Source organism: Rana temporaria, chromosome 1 (genome assembly GCF_905171775.1).
Source record: "Rana temporaria chromosome 1, aRanTem1.1, whole genome shotgun sequence".
Classification (NCBI taxonomy): Eukaryota; Metazoa; Chordata; class Amphibia; order Anura; family Ranidae; genus Rana; species Rana temporaria.
The window spans coordinates 574,170,746-574,191,236 of record NC_053489.1 but is presented as its reverse complement, the minus strand read 5'-3'; positions in this window follow the sequence as shown (position 1 = coordinate 574,191,236).

Below are 20,491 nucleotides of genomic sequence, written 5' to 3'. Positions count from 1 at the left end.
AGCATTGTAAATACTTTCCGGATTCAATGTAAGGTAAAGTTGGCACTGTAAGCTTAGTGTGACATTTTGTTCATTAATTCCATTGAAAAATTCATTTTAGACCGGAATTAATATCTGCAGATAGTATACATAATTATTGTATCCAAGGACAGAAGCAATACAACTCCTTGTGCTAGCTGCCCACCATTTGTGGTCTTCCACAGCTTTGTTTACCAGACGTCTAAAATCGAATGCAATAAAAAATCTTTTGTAACCATTCTGAAGTAGTGTGATTATTTGAAATTCTTTGTGGTGGTCATAGAGGGGTGCTGGTTATGGGGTTTTCATCAAAATGTGGACAAAGTCATTACTTGAGCCCAGTTGGCCTGCATATGTAAGCTCACCACAAATACAGGGACCCACCAGGAGAGGACATTCACCTGAATTGGGAAATCCAAGTGTAAAGTCAAAGAAAGTGCCAAATGAAAAATCTTTCCAAAGTCTTTATAGTTCAACTGGTTACACCAAGCAGGGCAAAAGACGGCCAATGCATTTTGGGGTCCACACAATCCTCCATCAAGGCTCAGTAAAATTGCAGAATGTTAAAGAGAAAGTAAAGCCTCCTGAAAAAAAAGAAAAAAAAGAAACCCTGCAAGACAAAGGCATAATGAGCTAGTATGCATAGCATACTAGCTCATTATGAGGTACCAGAGATCAAAGCCCCCGCAGCGGCCCTCGTTCGCCACCTCTGTCGCCACCATTACTCCCGGAGTGACTTTCGGGTATCGTGGCTCTGGCGCTGTGATTGGCCGGAGCAGCGATGACGTCACTCCCGCGCATGTACGCTGAGCCGTCAGTGACTGCACAATCACCTTCACGAACCGCACGCTCAGTGCACATGCGCTGTCGACATCGGTGCAGTCTTTTCTACAAATATCTCCTAAACCGTGCAGGTTTAGGAGATATTTCTTGTACCAACAGATAAGCCTTAATTTAGGCTTACCTGTAGGTAGGGATGAGCTGAACACCCCCCCGTTCGGTTCGCACCAGAATCTTCGAACGGACCGACCGTTCGCACGAACATTTAGAACCCCATTGACACCTATGGGACTCAAACGTTCGAATTCAAAAGTGCTAATTTTAAAGCCTAATATGCAAGTTATTGTCGTAAAACGTCTTTGAGAACCCGGGTCTTGCCCCAGGGAACATGTATCAATGGAAAAAAAGTTTTAAAAACGGTCGTTTTTTTCTGGAGCAGTGATTTTAATGATGCTTAAATAAAAAAATGAAAAACTCCTTTAAATATTGTACCTGCTTGGTGTCTATAGTATGCCTGTGAAAACGTCTTTGAGAACCCGGGTCTTGCCCCAGGGAACATGTATCAATGAAAAAAAAGTTTTAAAAACGGTCAATTTTTCTGGAGCAGTGATTTTAACCACTTAAGCGCCGGACCATATTGCTGGTAAAAGACCAGAGCACTTTTTGTGACAATTGCACGGTCATGCGACGAGGCTCCCAAAAAAAATTGGCGTCCTTTTTTCCCACAAATAGAGCTTTCTTTTGGTGGTATTTGATCACCTCTGCAGTTTTTAGTTTTTGCGCTATAAACAAAAATAGAGCGATCATTTTGAAAAAAAAATAATATTTTTTACTTTTTACCATAATAAATATCCTCCAAAAATATATAAAAAAAACATTTGTTTTCCTCAGTTTAGGCCGATACGTATTCTTCTACATATTTTTCGTAAAAAAAAATCACAATAAGCGTTTATTGATTGGTTTGCCCAAAAGGTATAGCGTTTACAAAATAGGGGGTAGTTTTATGGCATTTTTATAAATATTTTTTTTTTACTAGTAATGGCGGCGATCAGCGTTTTTTTTTTTGGTACTGCGACATTATGGCAGACACTTCTGACACTTTTGACACATTTTTGGGACCATTGGCATTTTTATAGCGATCAGTGCTATAAAAATGCATTGATTACTATAAAAATGCCACTGGCAGGCAAGGGGTTAACATTAGGGGGTGGGGAAGGGGTTAAGTATGTTCCCTGGGTGTGTTCTAACTGTAGAGGGGGTGGACTCACCAGGGGGAATGACTGATCGCTGTTCATACATTGTATGAACAGACGGTCAGGCATTTCTCCCCTGACAGGACCGGGAGCTGTGTGTTTACACACACAGCTCCCAGTTCTCGCTCTGTAACGCGGGATTTAGGAGCGAGCAGGGGGCACGCCTCCAGCGGCGCACGCATGCCCCTATTGGCTGCTGGGAGAGATGACGTAGATCTACGTGATCTCGCCCAGCAGAGCCGACCTGTCGCCGTAAAACTGCAGCGGCTGGTCGGCAAGCAGTTAATGATGCTTAAATAAAAATAAAAAAAATGCAAAATTCCTTTAAATATTGTACCTGCTGGGTGTCTATAGTATGCCTGTGAAAACGTCTTTGAGAACCCGGGTCTTGCCCCCAGGGAACATGTATCAATGGAAAAAAAGTTTTAAAAACTGTCGTTTTTTCTGTAGCAGTGATTTTAATGATGCTTAACCACTTAAGACCCGGACCTTTATGCAGCTAAAGGACCCAAGGTGTCTTTACAATTTGGCACTGCGCTGCTTTAACTGGTAATTGCGCGGTCATGCAATGTTGTACCGAAACAAAATTTGTGTCCTTTTCTTCCCACAAATAGAGATTTCTTATGATGGTATTTGATGGTATTTGATTGCCTCTGCGTTTTTTTTTGCGATATAAATGGAAATGGAGAAGCCTGGGCGAGAAGCCAGCGCGTGCACGGCACAGGATTTTCGAGGGGTCAGGTAAGTAAACGGGGGGCTGGGGGGCTGCTAATCCCTGGATGTTTCACCTTAATGCATAGGTGAAAAAACATGTACCTTTACAATTCCTTTAATATGCAAGCTGAATCTTGCTTTACAGTGCATTATAGAAGTGCTCTACTGCTACATCTATATAATACAAGGGATTTAACTGGCTCACTGAAAGCAATACCCTCAATCTTGTTGATACCAACATTTGTTAAAGTATGGATGTAATTGTAACTGAATTTATAATATTGAATTCCCCCATTGCCTAAGCTAAACTGTACTAACCCCAGCTGCCCATACTTACCTCCATTGCAGACTCACAGCCTCCTTTAGCCTTTGTAATAAAGATATTTTCAAAAATAAGAAAGAAGAAGCAGGTCCAAACATGAAAGTCCTACTAAATGAAAATAATTCAAACTTATGCTTGTTGAAAATACAATATATACAATTTACATGCATAGATTTCTTACTGTCCCTGATATGCAGTTCCAGTTTTTAAGATTTGTTTCTAGAAATTACATCCAGATGGGTCATGAGAGACTGCCATTGCAGGTTCTGACACTCTCAAATCATGGACATACTAAAGCCTTGTACACACGATCGGATTTTCCGACAACAAAGGGGACACACCCCGAAAGCTCGTCCATGAAAAATTATATGTTAGTGCAAATAAAAAAAGTATTACGGACAGTACTCAATTTCCTCTGTCATAGCATGCTTTAAAACTGTCTAATAACAAATATGTCTTGTCGGATTATCTGATCGTGTGTACACAAGTCCGTCGGAAAAAAAATCCAAAGTACAAACACGTATGCTCCGAACCAAAGCTAACTATAAGACAACATTAGCAGAAGTTGCCCAAAGGGTGGCGATAAAAGGGCAGAAAAAACAATTTTTTTCATGTATGTTGGCTGAAAAAGTTCTGCTGTCTGTGTTCATACCAAGTTCACAGTCAACGCCCTTCGGACAAAATTCCACGGATTTGTATGATGGAAATCCGATCGTGTGTACGAGGCTTAAGACTACTGCTAGTAACTCATCTCTGGGAATCAATGGACTAATCCCATTGGAAACCCCCCCAAAAAAATCACAAAAAGTCTGTTTGTCAAGCTTGGGTTAACTCTTGTAAATGGTACTGGTATAAAATGATTAAAGGTACCAATAGACTTGCAATTATCATTCCCTTAGAGAGCCTATATTGGTGCGATTAAGTGATAATCCTCATGGCTATAGGTGCAGACACACGCGGGCGGGGGGGTACGCGGATTTCGCAGGCAATGTGTGTTCTGCTGTTGGCACTTCAATCATCACTGCACCATGGTTGTTATGGTGTCAGAATGATTGAAGCGCATTATTTCTTATATTACATTGTAACTCACAATAATGCAGAATCAATGGGAGCCCTGAGTGTGTCACTTTCCACGTCGCCTGCCACCAGATGAGGAATGCCTCTTGCCACGTCACCTGCCTATGCCACTAGATGAGAAATGTCACTTGCCACGCTGCCTGCCACCAAATGAGGAATGCCACTTGCCACGCTGCCTGCCACCAAATGAGGAATGCCTCTTGCCACGACGCCTGCCACCAAATGAGGAATGCCACTTGCCATGCTGCTTGCCACCAAATGAGGAATGCCATTTGCCACGTCACCTGCCAGTGCCACCAGATGAGGAATGCCACTTGCCACGTCACCTGCCAGTGCCACCAGATGTAGATTGTCACTGCATTAGTGACACTCTTTCAGTGGTCGTTCTTGAGTGAGGACAGGAGAGTGGAGATGCGGGGCGGGCGGTGAGAGATGATGTCATCTCTGTGCTCCCCACCGCACATCTGGCATTCCGCACGCTGTGAGGGCAGAAGAGCGGTGATGCTAGGCGGGCGGAGAGAGATGATGTCATCTCTGCTCACCAGCATGCTTCTCTCATTCGCCTGCCCGCCTTTACTTTGTCATGCCGCCCTTTGCGGCACAGCTGCAAAGACACTAGGGCCTGGTAGTGGGCCACGGCCCAGGGGTTGACAACCCCTTTTATAGAGAATTCAGAAGGAGATGCTGGAACACACAAAGATGGGCAGGAACACACACTAATACCCATATGATGGACTGGGAATTATGACAGGGACATCTCCCTGCTGGGACTATCGAACGTAAGAAGGCAGGGGTCAATTCAGCCCATAAAGATCCACCAATTGGTGATCAAATATCATTTTTAGGTGGATTAACCCTTAAGCATACATATTTAAGTCAGTATCTGTTTGCAAGGAATTTTGTGTGATCTGGGTTATATCTGCCCATGTCAGTTTTTATGTGCGCTCCTTTTGACAAATCCATAATGATTTCCTTTTACACATCTGCTTAATACTGGTTTGCTGTTTATAAGTCAGCCCCGCTGCTGGCTCTTGTGTGCACTGATTGTGATTTTAGGTTGAAGCAACATCTTGTGTGTACTTCATCCAAAACAAATTCAAATGAAATGAATGTTTGTGTTTCAGCAGGGAAAACCCATACATGTAATTCTTGGTGTTTCCTGAGGTTACGTGTTGTTTTCCTACAAGGAATTCCTGGCAAATTGCAGTTCTGCTTATGATATCTTTCCATCTTGCTGTGTTCCCCAGTATACCAACATCCCCCTGTTTTAGGGCAAGGATAGCTTACCTTGTTGAGGAAGCACATTTTAAATAAACCTTAAATGCTACTTATTTGAAAGGTAAAACAAGCAATGACCACATTAAAATCTAAAATGACTGTAGTTCCTCCTATGAAAGTAAACTCTTTTGGCATTCCCATGTTTCCTACTACCACCCACATATGCAGGGATCTGATGTTCCCATCCTATATGCAGCTACTTTTCCTTATCTCAGCGTGTTGAAGTTGGTCTGAGCTACAAAATCAAACAATGATGCAAGAAGATCTTCCCCCATTCCTTGTTTTTTACACAACATACTCCTCTAATTAGACCATAGGGGTCTTAGTTCAAAGTGAACCTGACTGCCTTTTCAGCATTTCAAAGTAGAAGACCATGAAAATATTTCAATGTGTGTCTCTCTTAAACCATACCTCCCAACTTTGGAGATGAGAAAGAGGGACACATTTTTAAGAGAAAGTATGTAGGCAGAAGACATGCCCACTTTATGTGGATTATGAAGAATTAATAAACCAAAAATCATTACTTAACCACTTCAGCCCCGGAAGAATTGGCTGCCCCCCAATGACCGGGCCATTTATTGCGATTTGGTACTGCGTCCCCACACTTGTACGTGAGACATTGTACCCAAACAAAAAAAAATTCCCCACAAATTGAGTTTTCTTTTGGTGGTATTTGATCATCTCTGCGATTTAAATTTTTTGTGCTATAAACAAAAAAAGAGCGACAATTTTGAAAAAAAACTATTTTGTTCTTTTTGCTATAGTAAATATCCCGATTATTTTTTTTTATTTTTCCGCAGTTTAGGCCGATATGTATTCTTCTACATATTTTTGGTAAAAAGTTAAAGCGCATAGGGGATAGATTTATAGCATTTTTATTAGGGCTGTTACTGATCAAAAATTTTCTGTTCGATTAATCGTTTTGTTTTTTAATCGATTAATCGACTAATTTCGATTAATTATAACGCACATAAAGATCCAACTACTTTTAGCTGATCTCCTTGGAGATAAAATCAATGTAGCTACATAAACTGTAAAAATGGTGCGAGTAATACCAAACGGTACCAAAAGCAGTCATAAAAACATGTAGCTTAGTATGATACTGGTATAAAAATGTGTACAACGATACCACTGCTGAATCCAGATGAGGAGAGGTTACCATCAGTCCGTCGGCATGTAGATGTCCTATGAAGGGAACTATCACAACTCCCAGTGGATGGCTGTAGAATCCCAGGTTGATAGAGGGAATTGTAACAGCCCTTGCGTGTGGCAGATAGTAAGGTCCCTCCGGCATGCAGATATGAAGGCACAGCAAAGGAGCCCTTCAGATGGACACAGCAAGCCCCGCCGGTGTCTGTGACATCACCGGATCTCCGACGGAACTCCCTGAAGGCCCAGAAGCCGGCGGAGAGGTGAGTACCAATCAAAAGAATTTTAATCGATCAAAAAGATTTTGATCGATCAAAAAAATTAAAGATTAATCAATTAATTAAAAGTTAATTTGCACAGCCCTAATTTTTATTATTATTTATTTATTTTACTAGTAATGGCAGCGATCTGCGATTTTTATTTGGACTGCGAAATTATGGCGGACACATCGGACACTTTTGACACATTTTAGGGACCATATAGGGGTCAGTGCTATATAAATGCACTGATTACTGTATAAATGACACTGGTAGGGAAGGGGTTAACACTAGTGGGCGATCAAAGGGTTAAATGTGTTCCCTAATGTGTGTTCTAACTAAAGGGGGGATGGGACTGACTAGGGGAAAAGATAGATTGGTGTCCATACATTGTATGAACACACGAGCAGTCTCCTTGCCCCTGAGAGAACCAGGATGTGTGTGTTTACACACACACATCCCCGTTCTTGTTCTCTAACGAGCAATCGCGGGTGCCCGGCAGTCATTGGCTCCAGTGACACGCTTCGGGCACCACTGGAGGCGTTTTAAAGAGCCGACGTACAGCTTGCCGGCTCGCGCAGCGGTTAAACCAACAAGTACAAATTTTTTACACTTACTTTTTCTTCATATGTTTTTAAAGCAATAAGTGCAATAAAATAGAGGCTGAATGGAAATTAGTGTATAAAACTTTTGCAGTTAAATAATGCATAATGCATAGTCCGTATATGAGACCAAAAATAGGAAATAAGAGCAGAGAGACTTGGTGCCAAAAGAGGGGCAGTCTTTGCAATTGATGGACCGTTGAGAACTTTGCTTAAACTAGTTTTATATCAAAGATGCAGCGGTAAAAAATATTGTAAAGCCTGATTTACATATGAATTAACAGTCCATTAAAAATCATTCTTTATTCTGCATCAAAATTAATTGAAATGGCAATCAGCACATATAGAGACAAAGTGTATCTAATGAAAAGCCGTCACCAACACCTGTTCACACTGCCCCTTACTCCTTGGACCTTCACCATGGAAGGTCAAACATGCATTTTCCAAAGCAATGCATCCGTTTGGGACATACATTGATCCCTATGAGTTTGCGGGTGTCAGCGGATGAGAGTGGAGATCTGACAGGGCGGTCCCTGCACAGTGTGCGGGGACCGCCCTGTCATCCGCCGGCTCAGCGGGGATCAGCAAAGCGATCCCGACGAGCAAGCGGAGGTTCACGGGGCAGATCATCACGGATCCGTCCCGTGTGAAAGAGCCCTTACACTTGATAATTTTTGTAAATATTTGTATTACATGGTGGCAGCAGTGAAAATATTTTATGTTTATAATTTTTGCTTGCAACACACAGATACAATTAAGATGTAGTTGTAATAATTTGGAAGATTAACATGTATTCTACCTAAAAAAGAGGTTATATTTAATGAAAAATAAATACTGTGTGGGGAATTAATTGTATATAATCCCTGGGTGAAGAGTAACTCCTCCAGGAGGGCCAAACATTTTTTTCCTTTTTTACACTTGTTTTTGTATTAAACTTTTACTGTGTCAACTTTTTTTTTAGTTCCCTGACCCCTAGAAAATCAATATACTGTACACATTGATTTACAAAACATTGAATCTGACTGACAGTAGATGCCAGAGCAACATTCTACGCACAAGTAAAATGAGTAAAGTAAAACCTAGGATTGCGAGCATAATTCGTTCCAGAAACATGCTTGTAATCCAAAGCACTTGTATATCAAAGCATTTTTTTTACAGGGTATAAAAGAGAAGAGAGGCGCATCTAAGTGTAATAATATAAGTTGCTAAATGTTGTACCTTCATTAACCTGCCTGGCGGTGTTCCCGAGTCTGACTCGGGGTTAGATTTTCCTGCTGCGAGCGGTAACCCCGAGTCAGACTCGGGCTTGCCTCGCTAGATCCACAGGCAAAGTTACTTACCTTGTCCCTGGATCCAGCGATGCCACCGCGCTGTGTGAGCGAGCAGGACCTCGCTCGATTCACACAGTGCCTCCGTGTGACGCCGATCTCCGTTCCCTGCGACGTTACGACGCACGGGGACGGAGAACGGCGCCAAATTCAAAAAAGTAAACAAACACTATACATACAGTATACTGTAATCTTATAGATTACAGTACTGTATGTAAAAAAAAACACACACCCCTTGTCCCTAGTGGTCTGTCCTGTGTCATGCATGTCATTTTATATAATAAAAACGTTTCTTTCTCCCTGCAAACTGTAGATTGTCCATAGCAACCAAAAGTGTCCCTTTATGTCAAAAATAGTTTTAGATCAGCTAAAAAACAGCGATAATAAATTATAATCACTTGCAGAATTGTGTGATAGCGATTTGTGGGGAAATTCATCATAAAAAAAAAAAAATAATGACAGCAACAATTCTGCAACTGAGCACATTTCAGTGATTTTGATTTGATTACATTATTGAATAATTTTTATTATAATTATATTATTATTTGTTATAATTATTTATAATTATTTATTATATTATAATTTATAATTTTGTTTTTAAAAAAATGTCATACCCGGGATGCCTATTAGAAGCTTGTTTGGTCAGATTTAAGTGAGTTATTTCTAAAAATGACAGACCTACAATATAAAACGCCAAATTTCCTTGCAAATAATGGTACCGCTTTCAGCATGTTTTTTCTGAAAGAATCATACCGCCAGGGAGGTTAAATGTAACCATATTGCTACACTTAGAGGCTCCTCTCTTCTTTTTTATACTCAGTTGTGACGCTACTCTTATATCAAGACATCGCTTGTATATCAAGGCAAAATGTATTAAAACATTTTGCTAGTCTTGCAAAACGCTCTCAAACTAAGTTACTCTCAAACCAAGGTTTTACTATATAGAGGTAAATGTGTGTTTAGTCCAAAGAAAAACAACACCACAAAATACAGAAAAAAAAACCTTGCCTGCATGTAGCCCTTCCCCCGTATTTGTTCTTCTGTATTACTGAACTGAACAATGGGCCTCTTTTGGGGAAAGACAGCTACTGGAAGTTTTTTGTTTGTTACATCAGTAGGCAGCACAATATAAGCCTGACCGCGCATGGACAGATTTCTCATCGACCATTAAGTAACGATCATAATGCATCTGAATCTATAGTAACTTTTATATTTAATTGTACATTGTTTTTTTAAACAGGGGCATTTCCAAGGACAAATATTTCAAATCAGAGAATGCCTCAAACATCAGGACAATTGGCAGCCAGGACAGCATCATATCTGCAATTCCCAAACCTCAGGATTACAGAATAGGAAAAGTTATTCTGGCACATGTGCTCAACACAGAGCTAGTTGTTCTGTCCCTGTTCCTTTGTTGCTCAATATCAGATATTAACTGGATGTGACAATTTAACTCTTATATATGGAAAGCTTTTGAAGATTGCGTCTTAGGCTCCATTCACACCAATGTATTTTTTCATGCTTTTTACAGAAACGCAGGACATTTATTTTAACATGGGTTCCTAGGGAACACATTCACATCAATGCATTTGTGTGCCTCTGCGATTTTGGAAAGGGTCAGGGACTTTTTTTGCATTTTTGGTTCAATAGACTTCAATGGGGAAGCTGCAGAAAAGCATGTAGTGCATCTTTACTGCGATTTTGCCGCAATTTGCGGTTTTAAAAATCTGCCCTACAACAAATTTGCCCAAAAAAAGCATAAAAAAAGCAAAAATGCAAATCCTGGTAAAAAATGCAAAAAAGCACTGCAGAAACGCGTGAAAGCAAACTGCATAGGTGTGAATGGAGCCTAAAACTGACCAGTGCCTGGTACACATGATGAGATTATCGGGCGAATGATCGTCCGTATTTTTTTGCACGCTAATCTCATATCGAAAATTAGGAGGTTACTAAAGTTATGAAAATTCTTGCATGGCAGAACACAAATTCGAAAGTGTTGTAATGTATTTGTGTTGTATATTTGGACCAAAACTGTACTGATTAAACAAAAATCGTACGATTTTCCTGCTTGTCCCATGGCATAATTTCATATGAACTGTCATGATTGGCTCTCGAAAACTGTGTACTAACGTTCAGATTATCGTAAGATCAATTTGAAAGTGGTATTTTCGTAGGATTTGTAAAGAGCTGCGCAAACTGTTGGAGCTAAATAAATCCTGTATGATCATTTTCTGATCGTGTGTACAGGACATAATGTATTATCCTTCCTGTATAAGAGATGCTTATACAGATTATGTAATCGTTGTTTGACTTACCTGATTTCTGCTGTGTTGGACAGCAAGTGTCATTTTAGTACCGTATTTTGCGATCTATAAGGCCCCGTACACACGGTCGGACCGAACCGATGAGAATGAACCGAAGTTCAGTTTCATCGTTCCAAACCGACCGTGTGTATAGGCTATCGGTCTGTTTTCCTTTGGTCCAAAATTTTAAAACATGCTTCAAAACCGAACCGATGGACCGATGCCCGATCGGACCAAACCAATGGTTAGTACAGAAATACATTGGTTCAAAACCTGCGCATGCTCAGAATCAAGTCGACGCATGCTTGGAAGCATTGAACTTAGATTTATTCAGCACGTCGTGTGTTTGACGTCACCGCGTTCTGACCCGATCGGATTTTGGACTGACGGTGTGTACACATATCAGGCCGTACGGACACTTCAGAGGTGAACCGATGAAAACGGTCCGACGGACCAGTCACATTGGTTTGGTCCGACCGCGTGTACAAGGCCTAAGGCGACCCCCCTAATTTTACTGTTTTTCTACAGTTTTTGCCTATACTCACTGTATAAGACAACCCCCCTTCCAAGGCTTCATATTTCCTATAAAAAAAATGTAGCTGCGCTATCGCATTCAATTCTTACATAAATAGTAATATAGAATATAAGACGGAATAAGTCCTAAATATGAAACAAAATCAAAAGTAGAATCAAAATCAATGATACGTGAATAAACAAATAGTGATGTGAAAATCAAAGTGGTCAATGAAGTCCAAATTAAGGTGACACAAACAGCACCAACAACTTGTCTTGAGTGAATAACATCAAGGAATTCCACCACCAAAAAGTGAATGCACCGTAGGGAATGCGCGCTTACAACAAGGTAAGCATGGATAGCTTGTGGCTGTAAACCCCAGCCAAGGCCTTTAACCAGAGACACAGCGTGCAGCAGCTATAGAATGTCACTAAGGGATCACTGGATGCTTGTACAAGTTCATATATCAACCAAAGTATTCGGTGTACCGGAAATACAAAGGGGACTCACCATAGTGTTACTCTATATAAAATATGTACTTTTATTATGGTAAAAACAGTTACAAATAGTCGAAGTAAAAGCAGCAACAAGAAATAAGCCAGCCGGCTATGCAAACGCCCGTCCACTCTGACTGGAACGTGATGATGTCAGCACGTCTCCTCCTCCCGACGTGAGTTTCGTCACACAAATGACGTTATCTGGGGCATATATTTCCTATATTTCCTTCTTCTTGCTGGAGCTGAAGCCATACCGCTCTGAGTCAATCATGTCTATTAATGAATACAAAGCCTGCTTAGTTTGGCAGAGGCTGTAACATCATCAGCCCACACCTCTTTGACTCTTAAAGCCAATCCGAACAGGCTACTGTGTGTAGCCTGCCCGGATTGGCAGAGGTTGTTACTCCAATCTGAGCAGGCTCTGTATTCATTAATGGAATACATCGCTTGCCGTAATTGGCTCAGAGGTGTATACTGTATGTAGCCTGCTCGGATTGGCAGAGATTGTTACTCCAATCTGAGCAGGCTCTGTATTCATTAATGGAATACATCGCTTGCCGTAATTGGCTCAGAGGTGTATACTGTATGTAGCCTGCTCGGATTGGCAGAGATTGTTACTCCAATCTGAGCAGGCTCTGTATTCACTAATGGAATACATCGCTCACCGCGATTGGCTCAGCGGTGTATACTGTATGTAGCCAAAGCTAAATACAGTATTACCGCACATCCAGCGTGCTGACATACAGATGGCTGCATTTTATACCCGACGTATATGACGACCCCTGCTTTTTGGCCGTTTTTTTAAAGTGTAAATGGTCATCTCATAAGCTGTAAAATATGTTAATTTATAAAAAAAAAAAAAAAAAAAACCCTACTAATCTTTTCTGGTGGGAGAAGTTGGTCTGTTGCAGTGGATTTTTCAGAAAATCTCTACTGTTTCCTTGGGATAAAAATAGCAATGGGTTGTCTGCTTAGTACATAAGCATATAATTTTGTGTGACTTACTGGTCAACTCAGGATCCGTTCTGAACTCCCTTTGTATGTCTGGGGTGCATGTAATTCTGTATGCATTTAATAACTAAAATCCAAACCATAGTACATAAATATTAGTAAGGCCTGTCATTTAGAAATAGGCACCATGTGATGGTGTTGGAAAGTATGATCTTTCATGTCCGAAAGGTGAAGAACATAGGTAGCAAACACAAGGCCGGGGGCCGAATCCGGCCCTCCAGGCTATCTCATATGGCCCTCGCACCTCTCCTGCAGCTGCAGGAGAGCTCCAGCCCTCCTCTGGCCCTACTCCAGACACTTTCTTCCCGTTTCTTTCCAGCAGCAGCATAAGGAAAGGAGGGTGCACTGTGATGTAAGGGAGAGTGGGGGACTCAACTTCTGATGGTGCGGTGGCTCTTGACATCTAATTTAAAGGGAGGGGATGAGCTGGACATCTAATCTCACAGATACAACCGGCCCTTTTGAGGCCAGTCATAATGCTGATGCGGCCCACAATGAAATTGCGTTCGACAACCCTGGTGTAGAAGATTTGTTTGACTACAGGGAAGGATGTGGTGTACGTTAAATGAATCTGTTGTAAAGGGTTTAGTTCTGTGATCTGGTCACTGCTCTTTATTCTCCTGTGTAGAAATGATGTCTGCTGATCCCTTCAACCTTTATTTTAGCTGTTTGATGACATGTAATGTGGTAGCCTTTATTTTTATGGTTGTTCCTGGAACACTGGGGGCTTTGCTGCAGGGTCTCTCTGTGTTTTGATCTTTTATAGGAGAAGGATACGGTTGCACAGCTGAAGTGGTGTGTCTGACATCTGCTCTCTCTTTCTCTCTCTATTTCTGTACACACAATTTCTTAATATACAGAAACTTCAAAAGTGATACTCAACACACACTGTTTAATTTACACCGTCCCTTCTATTTCTGTATATGGATGATAGCACTGTAATTATTTTAATTAAAAAAAATAAATCATCAAGTACCTTTTTCCTAATTGATATACAGCTGTAGCATGACCCAAAACATAAGCAAGAGGAGCTTCTTGTCCTGCCGGTCACATGTTCAAAATAAAAAAAAACAGCCTTTGGAATACAGAGTAAAAATAAATAAATAATATTAACCTCCCTAGCGATAATCCCGAGTGTGGCTCGGGGTGAATTTTCATTACCAAAATCGGTAACAACGAGCCACATTCGGGGATGCATCGCAGTATCCTGGGAAAGTTACTTACCTTGTTACCAGGATCCTACAATGTCCTCCCGCTGTGTCCGCGGACTGCATACTCTGGCTGATCTATCACTGTGCCGGGCTCCGGACAAAAAGTGAAAGAAACAAAACACATAGGCCCGGATTCACATACATTGGCGCATATTTATGCCAGCGTAGCGTATCTTTTTTACGCTACGCCGAACCAGCGCAGAGAGGCAAGCACAGTATTCACAAAGCACTCACTCCCAAATCTACGCTGGGCTCCCTCGGAGTAAGCCGGCGCAGTTGGAAGTGGGCGTGAGCCATGCTAATGAGGCGTGACCCCATGTAAATGAAGAACTGAGCATCATAAAGTTACGGATAACGTACGGCGCATGCGCCGTCCCGTGGACGTATCCCGGTGCGCATGCTCAAAATCACATCGAAACTACTCCCTAAGATACGACGGATCACTGCCTACGACGTGAACGTAACCTACGCCCAGCCCTATTCACGTACTACTACGTAAAAAACGTAAAATACGATGGCTGTTCCCTGGTCCATACCATTGCTTGAGTTGCGGCTCATAGATGGGGAATAACTATACGCCGGACGTAAGCCTTACGCAAACCATGTATATTATGCGCCGGGCGCAACTACGTTCGTGAATCAACGTATCTCCCTCATTTGCATATTTGCAATGAGGCGGCCAGCGTAAATATGCGCCCACGATACTCAGGCGTAAGAAAGTTACGTCGGTCGGATGAAGCCTATTTTCAGGCGTATCTAGTCCTGTGGGCACGGCGCACAGATACGATGGCGCATAGTTACACTTACGCGGCGTATATCGAGATACGTCGGCACAAGTGCTTTGTGAATCCGGGCCATAAAGTACAAGTAACCTTACAGATTACATTACTGTATCAAATAATTTCACCTCCCTTATGTCCCTAGTGCTTTGTCCAGTGCCCTGCATGTAGTTTTATATTATATATACCATTCTTTCTGCCTGGAAACTTGAGATTGTCCATGGCATCCAAAAAGCGTCCCTTTACGTCAAAAGCAGTATTAGACCAGCTAGAAAACAGCGATAGTAAATTAGAACACTTGCAGAATTGAGCGATAGTGATTTGTGGGGAATCTCGTCATCAAACACCGAAAGTAACAGCAGCAATTCTGCAACTGAGCAAATTTCAATATTTTTGATTTGATTACATTATTGAATAAATAAGACAAAACATGTCAATAAGACAAAATTTGACCTACCTGGTGAAACTGCACCAAACAGGTAGGTCACATTTTGGCTTATTGACTTGTCCCATTTGTATCTTTGATGTAGTTCTCAAAGTCATCTATTATTGGTTTATACCTTTTCATTACCTTTGACATAGCTTCCGCTATAAAATCCCCCATGATCGCAGCGGGGGGAACTTTTTAATGGCCTGGGATCTTGTTGACTTTGGCCTTGTAGGTAAATAATTCTCTATCGTGGCTATCAACATGATATCTGCTAAATGTATATATTCTTGTTCTCAATAAACCACTTGTTTTTATAGATTATTCCTCCTGAAGAAGCGGCATTAAAGCGGAGGTTCACACAAAAAGTGAACCTCCGCTTTTTCCATCCCTCCCCCCTCCGGTGTCACATTTGGCACCCTTCAGGGGGGAGGGGGGTGCAGATACCTGTCTGAGACGGGTATTTGCACCACTTTTGGGTTCTGACCTTCCCTCGATATGGGTGAGTGTGTTGGAGGACAGCCTCAGTAGCTGTGCACAATCACTTCCCTCCCCTCTTCCCCGTTTTTTCTGTGTCTCTATTAAATTTGGATGATGGTACTTTTTTACTTCAAATCCTAATTCATTTTATCTGAGGCTATACCCAATAATTGTGTGCATTCTTTGCATTGGTCTTATGCCGCGTACACACGACCATTTTTCACGATGTGAAAAAAAAAAAAATTATGTCATTAAAAACGATCGTGTGTGGGCTCCAGAGCATTTTTCGCGATGTTAAAAATGGTCATTACAAATTTAAAACATGCTCTAAATTTTCACATCGTTTTTCACGTTGTCGTTTTTAACGTCGTAAAAAACAGTCGTGTGTAGGCTTTAACGACGTGAAAAAACTGCGCATGCTCAGAAGCAAGTTATGAGAGGGGATCGCTCGTTCTGGTAAAACTAGCGTTCGTAATGGAGATAGCACATTCATCACGCTGTAACAGACTGAAAAGCACGAAGACTGAAAAGCGCAAATCGTCTCTCACCAAACTTTTACTAACACAAAATCAGCAAAAGAAGCCCCAAGGGTGGCACCATCCGAATGGTTCTTCCCCTTTATAGTGCCATCGTACATGTTGTATGTCACCGCGCTTTGCTTGAGCATTTTCTTTTCAAGATTCGCGTGTAGGCAAGGCAGGCTTAACAATTATCGGGTTGAAAAAAATGTTTTTTCTAGACCATTAAAAATGTTAGTGTGTTCGCGGCATTAGGAATAAACAGAGCTATCCCTGTGTATGGATGCTTTAAGTTGCTGCAAAACATAAACTGGTAGGGTCCTAATCAGATTTTCACTCAATACAAAATCAGGCATTGCATAAAAGGGGCAGAGGTTGTACATTGTAAGCTTTAATAACTGACAAACAAGGTTGCCCATGAAGGATTTTCATTTTAAAGGAAGAAGTATGACCATAGCTCTTTTGGTCATATATCTCCTGTGGTTCACAGGAGTGGACTTAAAGCAGAGTTCTGCCGGAAAAAAAAGAAGCAAAGTCAGCAGCTACAAATTTTGCAGCTGCTGACTTTTAACACATGGACACTTACCTATCCTGGGTGCCCGCGATGTCGACTCCTGAAGCCAATCTGTCCCTCAGCTCTCAGGTGGAGGCGCCGCCATCTTCTGTAAGGGAATCAGGAAGTGAAGCCTTGCAGCTTCACTTCCTGCTTCCCTACTGCGCATGTGCCATTCACGCTCTGCGATCCCACTGGTCCCTGCTGTCTTCTCGGACCTGTGTGTCTCCCAGAAGACAGTGGGGGGGACAGAGTAGGCGCGGGATGTGGCATAGGTCGCCACGGTGACCTATGCCCAGAAGTGGGAAAAAATACTTGGATTACACAGGTATCTGCTCCCTCCTTCCCCCTGAAAGGTGCCAAATGTGACACCGGAGGGGGGGGAGGATTCCAAAAAGTGGAAGTTCCATTTTTGGGTGGAACTCCGCTTTAGGCAGATCATATACGGTGCTGTTAAGGAAAAAGGAATTTGCATGATTCCCCCATCAACACAGACATTGCTCACAGGGGAGTCCCTCTTGCAGAGACATTGTCTTCTCTGGGAGAAAACAGAGATTATTGCTAGCGATAGTCTCAAGTAAATCCAGCAGACTGGTTGTACCCAAGTTGATCGATTGATCAACTTGGTACATTCAGTCTGCCTATACACCGTTCGAATCTTGGCTGGTTCCTGCTGAATCGGAACTGCCTATGGCTGGCCTAAGTTAGGGCTAAAGTCCACTGATGACCGATGTCACAGAGCTGGTTCAGGCTCTGCAGGGATACGGAAAATAATGTTGGGATCCACCCAGATGCCTAACCAGCAGCTGGCACAGCCTTTCGGCCTGTAGCCACTGACAATAATCATATGATAAATCTGACATGCTGGTGGTACCTAAGTCAATCGATGGATCAACTTGGGTACAGTCTGCCTGCCCATACATAGTTTGAATCTCGGCTGGTTCCTGCTGAACCAGCTGTGATTCAAACTGTCTATAGTCGGATTTAGCTGCAGTAAGGTCTTCAAGGATGTCCAAGAGTGTGCTGTCTGGTAAGGATGCCTAGATGGAAATTAGCAATGAATTAAATTGAGAGGTAAAGTGACATGGTGAATTTATAAACTAAGGTGAAATCAGTAATTGAGCAGCAAAATCATCCATAATGACAAGGTTAGCTGAAAAGAATTACAAACCACTTACAACAATTACAAAGGCCTGTCGGCTTACATATATTTTTTCAAACTATGTATTAAGCTTTTTACCTGGAGTATTAATGCATTCTGCATTTACTGATACCAGGGAAATTAACACACACAAAAAAAAAACAAAAAAAACGAGGAACGTCTGAGTGACGTAATGTCATTAAAGGGAAAGAAACCAAGAGTTCACAGATCCTCTGCATTTTTGATGTCAAGACTAATAATCAGTTTCAAATAAATCTCAGGATATTCTTCTCACTTGTTTTGACTTTAATCAGAGGTGTCACTTATGCCGCACTTTTCAACATATTTTCCAATTTGTTATTTAGATGACAAAGAATGCAAGTGTTTCCTGAACTGTCACCATGGCTTCCTGATAAGTGCGAGACCTGTCTAAACGTGTTCTTTTATCTCTGCTGAGCTTTGTGTTTTTCATTCCTTTATTGAAATGTTTATGATTTTTGTAACAGGATAGACATTGCAATGTATAGGATGTTTCTCATTCTATATATTAAAAAAAAGGTCAGGATTTTCATTGTCTGCACAAGCACTGATCCTTTAACCATGTCTGCTCCTTTCAATAAACAACCACCTAAAAGCTAAATGTGTGGCTTTCCAGCAGACTGGTTCTCTTTTGGACTGTCTTCCTTTGTCACGTGATCACTGTGACAGGACCACCTGTGGAAACCAGAATCCCGTGGAGAGGTTGGGAAACCCTTGTTTCAGCTTCCCATGCACCCCTTATGTCTAAGTCACTCTGTGTCCATTTGAGGCCCAGGGTGACTGAGAAAATGTGGCTTGGATTACTTAAAATTGGACATTCCATTACATTAGTGTTTAAACAGCGGTCAATAATTTTTCTAAGTCAAAAAACAAAAGAACAAAAGCTGGACAGCCGCACTCCAAAATTTTCTTTAAAAGAGATGTCTTTATTTTCAACTGTGCATACAGTCACTGCAAGCCCACAAAAATCAGTATGGCCAACGTTTCGCACTGGCGTCAGTGCTTAGTCATGGCTTCTAAGTCACCCTGTGCACCTAATGGACACAGGGTGACTTACACATAGGAGGTGCATGCAGGGGTGGACTGACAACCCATGGGGCCCCTGGGCAATAGAAGATTATGGGGCCCCTGGGCTTACAGATGGCCACCACGCCAGGAGGCAGTGCAGAGGCAGGGCAGCTAAAATCTCAGGATTTTCACATCAAAAGCATGTCGGTTTAAGACATAGCAGGGACAGATGTAAAAAAACCACAGATTTTTACATACTGTCCCTGGTTTTATTTAGCCTGGCAACCCTGATGGGGCCCCCTAGTGGCATGGGGCCCTCGGGCAGTGCCCGAAAGTCCCAATGGTCAGTCCGCCCCTGGGTGCATGGGAAGCTGAAACAAGGGTTTCCCAACCTCTCCAAGGGATTCTGGGTTCCATGGGCCCCCCGCCCAAAGTGACTCCCGTCACAATCACTTTTGGAGCACCTACAGAATGTATCTGCTTAGAACTTTGTTGCAGTGAATGCAGTTGCTAAGTAATTACATTTTTGCAGCTTTCGAAGCTAGCTACAAAATGGCAAATTTCAGTAGCTACTAGCATTATTTATCCGCTTAGTGACCACCCACTGTAGATATACTGCGGCAGGGCTGCTCTGCACCTGATTGGACACAGCGGGAGCCAATCAGTGGTCCAGTGAATGCAATGTCCGCCGGGACCAGCCGATCGTCCAAGAGAAAAGCAGAATAGCAGTCTGATTATGTAAACAAGGCAGATCGTCATTCTGTGAGAGGGGAATGTGCTGATCCTGTGTTCCAGTCAAAGCACCTCCCCCACACAGTTAGTAATAACTTCTAGAGAGCACATTTAACCCCTTGATGTAAACCCCTTCCTTGCCAGTGTCATTAGCACAGTAATGCCCTATACACATGATCGGGTCATCCGATGAAAATGGTCTGATGGATTTTTTCATCAGATATCCGATGAAGCTGACTTTCATCAGTCTTGCCTACACACCATCAGTTAAAAAAACGATCGTGTCAGAACGTGGTGACGTAAAACACAAAGACATGCTGAGAAAAATTAAGTTCAATGCTTCCGAGCATGCGTCGACTTAATTCTGAGCATGCGTTGATTTTTAACTGATGGATTTCCCCGCAGACGATCGTTTTTTTTATATCGTTTTTTAACCATCAGATAATTTTAAAACAGGTTCTAAGTTTTTTCACCGATGGGAAAAAAAACGATGGGGCCCA